Source organism: Balaenoptera ricei, chromosome 2 (genome assembly GCF_028023285.1).
Source record: "Balaenoptera ricei isolate mBalRic1 chromosome 2, mBalRic1.hap2, whole genome shotgun sequence".
NCBI classification, from domain to species: domain Eukaryota; kingdom Metazoa; phylum Chordata; class Mammalia; order Artiodactyla; family Balaenopteridae; genus Balaenoptera; species Balaenoptera ricei.
This window is the reverse complement of record NC_082640.1, coordinates 104,144,201-104,153,944: the sequence shown is the minus strand read 5'-3', so window position 1 is coordinate 104,153,944 and position 9,744 is coordinate 104,144,201. Positions and strand designations below refer to the sequence as shown.

The window sequence follows — 9,744 nt, the reverse complement described above, 5'->3', positions numbered from 1 at the left end:
AATAAGCACAGTTCTTATACATCAGGAGATCATAGAAATGCAAAAAACTGGGACTGTCATAGGAGGACTTACTGCAATTTCATATGAAAGAAACCACAAATGAACTAAGCATGAAAAGAGGTAAAGAACTGAGGAAAAGAAAAGTGAGCTTCCACTCACAATTTCTTTTTTTCTCTAGACACTTCCAGTGCTTTATAGTTTCAGCTGAAGATTTTCCTTTAAGAAAATAACCCACTCACTTTTTATTTATAGAGACTGGACACATTGATAGACCTTATCAATTTTCCATAGGAAGTCATCACTGCAAGAAGCAGGAAAAACTCAGAAAAATGACGGAGACTTGTCAGTCTTTAGAGAGGACGCAGCACCAATGCACAATTTCAATACTATTTGGCAAGTGCTGGGGGAAACACAGGGAGCTTCAGGAGCATCTAGGAGGGGTACGAAGGCCCAGAAGCAGGAGAGCACAGGACTAGGTGAGGGAAAGCTAAGAAGGAGCTGCAGGTTGCAGGGCTAGGGGAGTCTTCTTGATGGGGGTGACATCTAAGCTGAGATCTGAAGGGGGAGCAGGAGCCAGCCAGGCAGGGGTTGATGGGAAGGAGGCACAGGGCAGCAGGAGCATGATCCAGGGAGAGGAGTAGGTAAAGCATCTGCAAAGGTCTCGGGGAGAGAGAGCAAGGCCTAGTTCAGAGGAAGCTTAAGATCAATGTCTTGATGGCACTTTAGAAAAATCTCTCAGGCGCTCTTAACCTTTTTTGTGACATAGATCTTTGGTAGTCTGGTGAAGCCTATGGGTCCCTTCTCAGAATATTGTTTTTAAATGCATAAAATTAAGTTTGTTGTAATATACAGTCAACCAGTTAAGCTGGAACACAGTTATCAAAATAGTTCAAAAATCTGTGATATAATACCAAGTGAAGCAGAAACAGAAAGACAAATACCATATGATATCACTTACATGTGGAATCTAATCTAACATATATGTGGAATCTACGACACGAATGAACTTATCTACGAAACAGAAACAGACTCACAGACATAGAGAATACACTTGTGGTTGCTAAGGGGGAAGAGGGGTGGGGAGGGATGGATTGGGAGGTTAGGATTAGCAGATGCAAACTATTATATATAGAACGGATAAACAACAAGGTCCTACTGTATAGCACAGGGAACTATATTCAATATCCTCTGATAAACCATGATGGAAAAAGAATATGAAAAAGAATGTATATATATGTATAACTGAATCACTTTACAGCAGAAATTAACACAACATTGTAAATCAACTATACTTTAATAAAATAAATTTTAAAATTAAAAAAAATCTGTTATCTAATAGTATAATGCATGTACTTTCTTATGAATGCATAAATTTACAAGATCTAATGGCAGGTCCAACAACTACCATTATCTTGAAGTAGTAGTAATGAGCATAAAGCAATAACAGTAATGTGATATAACAATATCTGTTATTTCTATTGGTGACAAAAATCACGGGTAAAGTTAATATTACTGTAGTTTGCTGCTTATCTTTATTGAAGGAAGTGCTTTCAATTAGAGATGAATGAAAATAAAGCTGCAGTTTTTTCCCCAACGAAGTAACCAATTGAATTCTATCCATGGCCCCCTTGGGAGTGTGTAGAATCCGGGTAGAAACACCTCCTAGCAGCAGAGTGGTGAATGGATTACAGAGCAAGGCTGAAGGCAGGTGCTGGAGTGACTCTTAGTCCTCAGCCCAGGCAGGTATCAACATTCCCAAGGGATTTGGATTGACGAAGGAGGAGCCACTGGAGCCTGAATTCCACCTTCAGGGCTGAAAACTTTGCTGAAGACACCTGCCTGGTGCCAGGTTCTGGGGTACCGTACACTGCAGAGAGAATGTGTAAACCATTACCGCAAGGGATTGATGACCACTTTTTACTAATTTCCAGCACCATATAGGATGATGTTAAGAGCCACCAGAGTTCGACAGACTTGGGTTACAATGCCTTTTCTGCAATTACAGAAGCTGTATAACCTTGGGCAAGTTTATCTTTCAGTGTCCTCATTTATAAAATGGAGTAATAAAAATGTCTCTCGTGATCACAGGGTTATGGTTAATTAAAGTGCTGTAATTCATTGTGTTGCCTGTAGATAAATACTGGATAAATGAAGGTTGTTACATGTGAGTTGAATGAATCTGCCCGATGACCTTTCAAGAGGGGAATCTATTCTTTTTCTACTCCTTGTTTTTCCCTCTTTGCTTAAATCCAAGAGAGGAATTAAGACCTTCGCCTTTGGGAAGGTAGATGTTCAGTCTCTGGCTTCTAGATACTACCAAGTTTCCACGTGTTGTCAACATCTTTTTAATGTCGAATACTTTTCTTGAACACCTGCAACCTGCTGGGGGCTGGAAGAGAATCCTCAACACTGTCTCGCGGTAGCTTTTGAAAGTGAAAACCCTGGGGTAAGAATCCACAGTAATTGAAGTTCCTCAATCAGGAGGTGGGTTAATTAATATTGACCAGACCACAATTGGAACATATGGGAACAGTAATAATCGTGGAATTCTATGCACTGTTGTTTACTTCATTAAAAAGACATTAAATCCATTTTTTAATTAAACTCCGAATCCCAGAAAATGTCTCTTTCCCAACTTTTTCTTTATCTGCGAGGTCACAATGCTCCCGAACCCGTCTTTCAAAGATTCAAACAGGAGGTTGATTGTGCTAGAGTAAATTGACTAGTAAATCATACCTGGAACAAATATTCAACTGTTTCCATTCCGCAAGCAAATTTACGTTCATCTGTTCAAATCAGAGGCAAAAGCAATTCTCGACGAGGATGGGATTCGAACCCACGCGTGCAGAGCACAATGGATTAGCAGTCCATCGCCTTAACCACTCGGCCACCTCGTCCCCGAAACCTACTCCTTCCTGCTAGCTATAGGGAGTAAAACTAGGGGGATGTGACGCAATGTGATAGAAGCCGCCATTTTGTACGGAAGCAAAGCTCCTATCCTTTTAATAGCAAGAAATCAAAAGAAGATGGCCGCTCCCATACTGTGGGGGATCTGCAATGGGAAGGGACAAAGGAAAATTCGGTAGAAAATGAGATAACCTTGAAAGAAATAAAATCGGCATACAGGCTGCAAAGAAAGTTTGATTAAGGGAGTCTTAGGAAGGCTCTGGACCCTAAGGGGCGGGGCCGACGCGTTGAGCGGCTTTGCGCATGCGCTCCAGCTAGGCGGTTAGATTTGAATGCTTCACTGAGGCCGTCTGGGTGTTGTGAGGTGACGTCGAGGGGTGGCGGTGAGGTGCCTCTCTGAGAAGCGTGCGGACCCCAAACAAATCTGAGGAGAATTTCTCAAGCAGTTGGGCCGCGGCGGGTAACTTTCGGCCTGGGCTTCGCGCGGAGGCATTTAGGTTTTGTCTGAGCGGTCTGAAGGCCCCGCGGTGGGAGGTGGGGGACACTCCTACAGCCAGGCTGCCTCGGAACTCGCTGGGCTCAGGTACGGACTCTTCTCCACGGGTGCGGGGCTCTTTCTTTCCTCACCTCGGCCTGCATATGTGCCACCTCCCTCCTCCCTAGCAGTCTCCATCCACACCTGGGACCCACGGTGGGGGGACCCGGCTCGCTGGCCCGCGGCGCCCCGCCCCGCCCCGCCATCTTCTGTCAGGATTCCGGGACTCTTCCTCGCACCCCAGTTTCTTCTCCTTGGGGAACTCGCGGCTGTTTGCACTTCTTAATCTTTTCTTAGCTATAAGTGAAGTGACAGCAATAAGTGATTTTAAACTCCCGGCTTATGGTTTATTTACAATGTCTGATCGAGTGCTAGCAGCACTGAGCAGATTTTGGGTTTCCGGCGGATGTAATAACGTAAACAAGTAAAGCCAATATTAGTACACCGCAAATAAGTTTTAAAAAATCTTCCTTTGTCCATTGTTAGGCCAGAGTTAGGAGTCTTTTCTTGCTGTTTATCTCAATACTAGAGTTTAAGAAAAAGTTCTAAAAAAAATACATTGCCGATTGGAATTTTGAAGATAGGTTTATAGAGAGATGGCAGAGAAGACCAAAGCAGAGCTTACTCTAGGTATTAAGATTGAAGTTTTCGGTTGAATTGAATAAGTCGAATTCCTCAGATTTGTATTGGGTTCTTTGTTGTCTTGTGCTAGGGCTGGGAGCGGATGATTCAGTCCCGCATCTAGAGTTTACAGTCCAGAACGGGAAAGAATTAATATACACAAATAACTATAAAACAGGACAATGTAAAGGATTATAGGACATTCTAAAGGAATATGGGAGCACAGAAAAGCTTATTTGATGCTTTTTGGCAATGGAGACTAAAGGAGGCTTCTTGGAGAAAGTGGTATTTGAGGTGGAACTTGAAGGGAAGAATGATTTATAGAGATGAGGAGTTAATGTAAGATTTTGCTAATGAAAGTTTGGGTTCAAAGCAGTATAATTCTTCTTGACTATGTGAATGGCTCGGAATGTTTACAAGATGACAAATAGATGTAAACTGAGTAAAAGTATTTGGAGTGGTAGTATTAATGATGTGTTTGATGCTAAGTAAGAGATGGTAGAAGATACTCTAGATATTGTTAGTAGGACAGTGCTGTCCAATAAAACTTTCAGTGTTAATGGTAATGTTTTATTTCTGCGCTAACGCGGTACTCATTAGTCCCATGTGACGAAGACCTGCAATGTGGCTATTGTAACAAGAACTATATTGTAAATTTTATTTCATTTTAATTAATTTAAATTTTAATTAATTAAAATTTAAATGATATAGACTCTAGACCTGTTCTGTATTGGACAGCACAGATCTAGAGTCTATATCGTTGGACACTATGAAATATATTAACTCTAGATAGTGGTGAAGTAAATGAAGGAGTGGACAAATAGCTAGATAGTAGATTTTCAGGTTTTGCAGGCTCCATGGTCTACATGATCTCTGTCACATTTCTTCTTTCTATGCTTTTTTTTTTGTTCTCTGTAACTGATTTAAAATGTAAAAAAGTACTGTTAAAGGCCCATTTGGCCCAGCAGCTGTAGTTTGTGGACCTCTGGATTATTCAGACTAGTAGTTCCCAAATTTTCTTGGCTCATGGTGCCCCTAGGACAAAAGAAATACCTAACAGTTCTATCAATATTTATTAAGTGCTTATGCCCAAACAATTTTAGAAGTTGTTGTTGAATGATTCTAGCTGCTTAGTAGCCATTTGAAAAAAATAATATACATAAATTGAAGTAAAAGATAATATTTTAATTTTATTCATAAATAATTACAATTATTTACTAATTGGATATGTGTGCCTGTTGAATATTGCACACCTTTTAGATTTTGGAATCAGATTGGATACTGCCACCCTCATTTCCAGTACTACATTGATCAAAAGTACTTGCTTTATATCACAGCAACTGCCAAAAATCCAGCTTTGCAGTAATATGTTATCAAAACTAATGTAATGTGAATGGGTACTATTTTGAGCTAGCAGTGATGGATAGATGTTGAGAATTGTTGTTTCTCTCAAAAATTCAAAATATCCCAGAGCACCTTTGTGAGTAAGCTGTAGCACCCCTACCTGTGTGCCAGGTGCACAGTTTTGGAACCAATCAATAATCAATTAATGTGACAGTGATCAAAAGTTCAACCATAATAGCATTTTACACATGAAGCTTAATGTGAGAACCTGGAGTCTCCTATTTCTGTTGGAAGTGGAACTTACAGATATGTACTGAATAGAATATTTTTAAAAGAGGACATCAATAAGCTTTGAATCTTATTACTTAAGTGCCAGCTGGTCTGCAGGTTAGACAAGAATGATGCACAATGACTGTTTCAAACAATGAAGATGTTTAGGTGATCCTGATTTGATAGTATTTACTATTTTTAATCTGTGAATTTTTAATTTATCACTGAATTTGAAAATATTTCCAAAAGAAGAAAAAAATGCAAGACATAGATCATGAAGGCAACTTTAAAGAATTGTTTCTTTTTTTTTTTTTAATTTTATTTATTTATTTATTTTTGGCTGTGTTGGGTTTTCGTTTCTGTGCGTGGGCTTTCTCTAGTTGCGGCGAGCGGGGGCCACTCTTCATCGCAGTGCTCGGCCTCTCACTGTCGCGGCCTCTCTTGTTGCGGAGCACAAGCTCCAGACGCACAGGCTCAGTAGTTGTGGCTCACGGGCCTAGTTGCTCCGAGGCATGTGGGATCTTCCCAGACCAGGGCTTGAACCCGTGTTCCCTGCATTGGCAGGCAGATTCTCAACCACTGTGCCACCAGGGAAGCCCAAAGAATTGTTTCTTAATTAGTCATACAGCAAATATTTATAGCTCGTATTATTTACAAAGCACTGTGCTAGATTCTCAGAATATAACAGTGAACATAAGAGACACCAGCCGTATTCTCATGGAGTTTACTGTTGGGGCAAGGGTATGTTGATGCAAATAATCAATAATCAATCTATAATAAGAATAGAAGAGAGTTTTATTTTAGCCAAACTGAGGACTATACCCTGGGAGACAACCTCTCAGATAGCTCTGAGGAACTGTTCTGGAGAAGCATGATTTTCAGCACAGTTTTATATTTTGTCAGAACAAAGAACATCAAACATGACAAGGGTACTTTCCTTCAGAGTTTCCAGAAAAGACAGATTAGTAAGTACACAGCAAGTCAGTATGGCCTGGGAGCCTGGGTAGCGAGCCTTATCATCAAAGGAGTACTAGCACTGAGGTCCCAGAAAGGGAGGCATTTATCTCTATCTTCAAAACAGACATTCTTTACTTCTGGACAGTATACCCTTTTCTTTAATGGTTAAAGCAGATGTACAATGTATGTTTGATAAGCCATAACACGGGCTGTTTTAATTAGAATAAAGTTCAAGCCAAATCATGTATAATCCAGAATGGCTTCCCCATACTTCAGTATGTGAAAATTTCTTCCATCAGGTAGTTTGGGAAGATAAAAGGAATAATTAATTTACATAATGGACTTTTAAATTACAGTTGTGGTAATGCCACAAAGGAGACATACACAGTCTACAAAGAGTACTTTTCTTGGCTTCTTGCCAAGAGAGAATAGCAAATATAAATTTAATGACGGGAAAAAGCTTTGTGTGTGCAGCAGTAAAAATGCCAGTGTGGTTAGCATAGAGAGTGAGGAAGACAGTAGTATGAGATGAAGTCTGAGAGTCAAGTAGGACCCAAATCTTGTAGAGCTTTGTAGGTCCTGGTAAAGAGTTTATTCTCAGTACAGTGGGAAGCTTTTAAAGGGTTTTACGTAAGGGAATGTCTTAAATGTGATTTATGTTTAAGAAGATAACTGCCTACTATGTGGATAAAGTATTTTAGAGGGATAAGAGTGAAAGTAGGGAGACCAGTGAGGTAGAAATTGCAATATTCTACTTGAGAGATGATGGCAGCTTGAATTATGGTGGTGGCACTGAAGATAGAAATGAATGAATTTGTGATATATATTGGAAACAGAACCACTAAGACTTGATGATAGATTGAATAGAAGTGGAAATAGCTGTCGTACTTGTTTGATCTCAGGAAAAGTTTTCAGTTTCACCATTAAGTTGATGTTTGCTGTTAGTTTTTTAAATAGATACTGTTTGTTAGGTTAAGGAATTTACCTTGTATTCCTGGTTTGCTAAATTTTTTTTTAACATGAAAGGATGTTAAAAGTCAGCAAACTTTTTTTTATCTGTTGAAATGATCTTAGGATTTTTCCCTTTTAATTTGTTAGTATAGTAAATTGTAAAATTGATTTTCTAATGTTAAACCAATATTGCATTTCTGGAATATAACCAACATGACCGTGATATATTGTCCTTTTCACAACCTTTCCACAAATTGCTGGCTCTTTTTTTGCTATTCTTTTTAGGATTTTTATATTTATTGTAGTGAAATTAGCATGTAATCTTTCCTTTATTGTACTGTATTTTTATGGGTATGGGGTGTCTGTGTGTGTATATGAGATGGAGGTGGTTGCGGGTAAGAGAGCTTTTTTTTGGTTGCTTTGGGTCTTCATTGCTGCTCATGGGCTTTCTCTAGTTGTGGAGAACGGGAGCTGCTCTTCGTTGCAGTGTGTGGACTTCTCATTGCGGTGGCTTCTCTTGTTGCGGAGCACGGGCTCTAGGTGCACAGGATTCAGTAATTGCAGCACACGGGCTCTAGGGTGCACGGGCTTTAGGAGTTGTGGTGCTCAGGCTCAGTAGTTGTGGCTCGAGGGCTCTAGAGCTCAGGCTCAGAAGTTGTGGCACACGGGCTTAGTTGCTCCGCGGCATATGGGATCTTCCTGGACCAGGGCTCGAACCCATGTCTGCTGCATTGGCAGGCGGATTCTTAACCACTGCGCCACCAGGGAAGTCCCAAGAGAGCTTTCTTTAGATACAAAATAATTAAAGTGGTGAAGGTGGTTGCTTTTGGGAAAGAGGATAGTATGTAATAGCTTAAATTTTTAAATTAAAATTATTATTTTAAGTAGATATAGGTGTTATCTGTGAACAGGAGGTAAGTGAAACCAGAAGAATGGATAAGCAGACTGAGAAAGTGATGGAGGACAAAAGGAGAGGGTCAGAGATCAAATCCTAGAAGATGCCCATCACCTTATATCTATATTAACAGCTAATTAAATAAATCAATACTGAAAAATAAGCAGACTTTTACTTCAGGTTCAAGTTCATTATGAAGTATTGTTCTTTAATTTGACTTTTGTTATATATGATGAAAGCATGTAAAATAAGATATCTTTTAAGTACCTGTTTTTTTGTTGTTTTGGTTTTTTACTTATTGCTAAGAAGTGTAAGAACATTGATTCTGAAAGTTTGTGTATGCGGTATTTTTTTTTTTCTAAGTAAGTATTTTAGTATTTTTATCTATCTGTCTATTTATTTTTGCCTGTGTTGGGTCTTTGTTGCAGTGCGTGGGCTTCACATTGCGGTGGCTTCTCTTGTTGTGGAGCACGGGCTCTAGGCGCATGGGCTCCAGCAGTTGTGGCACATGGGCTCAGTAGTTGTGGCTCGCGGGCTCTAGAGCGCAGGCTCAGTAGTTGTGGTGCATGCTTAGTTGCTCCGTGGCATGTGGGATTTTCCCGCACCAGAGCTCGAACCCGTGTCTCCTGCCTTGGCAGGCGGATTCTTAACCACTGTGCCACCAGGGAAGTCCATATGTATGTGGTATTAATTTAGTATTGTGGTAGAAATGCTAATATTGTTGAGTCAGAATCTCTAGCTATTCTGGTTTTTGAAATCTACAATGGAATTTTTTCTTACCCAGGGGTAAAGTTCTAAGGTTAAAATGCATAAAGTGAAAATATAGGTATGGATAGGTAGGAGATAAGACCAATTAAAGAAACTTCAGGTTATGCTTCTTATTGCACACTCTTTCCAAGACAAATACTCATTGAGTGAGATTGTAAACATAATCAACTGCACTGTTTAAAATGTTTTTCCCCCCCAATTATTTATTTATTTATTTATTTATTTTGGCTGCCCAGGTCTTTGTTGCAGCATGCAGACTTCTTAGTTGCAGAAGGATGAGGGATCTAGTTCCCCTACCAGAGATCGAACCTGGGCCCCCTGCATTGGGAGTCCAGAGTCTTACCCACTGGACCATCAGGGAAGCCCCTAAAATGTTATTTTTATGTCTTAAATTTTTTTTTGCTGGAGTACTTAAAGTTAAATTTTCATAAGATAAATATGCATTTATGCAAATCCACTTTATGCAAATATCAGTATTTTGATAGCTGATTGACTA

At 39.8% G+C, this 9,744-nt stretch overlaps 1 protein-coding gene and 1 non-coding gene across 2 annotated transcripts in view; one reads left to right on the top strand and one right to left on the bottom strand.

The window, feature by feature from the left end:
• Nucleotides 1–2,815: 2,815 nt before the first annotated feature.
• Nucleotides 2,816–2,897, bottom strand: TRNAS-GCU (transfer RNA serine (anticodon GCU)). Its single transcript has one exon. It is a non-coding gene; the product is annotated as a tRNA-Ser (tRNA).
• A 397-nt stretch (nucleotides 2,898–3,294) lies between these two features.
• Nucleotides 3,295–9,744, top strand: part of KNL1 (kinetochore scaffold 1) — a 64,185-nt gene continuing 57,735 nt past the window's right edge. The window contains exon 1 of the mRNA XM_059915577.1: nucleotides 3,295–3,490. The gene's annotated coding sequence lies outside the window, so the exon portion shown is untranslated. The remainder of the gene's footprint in view (nucleotides 3,491–9,744) is intronic.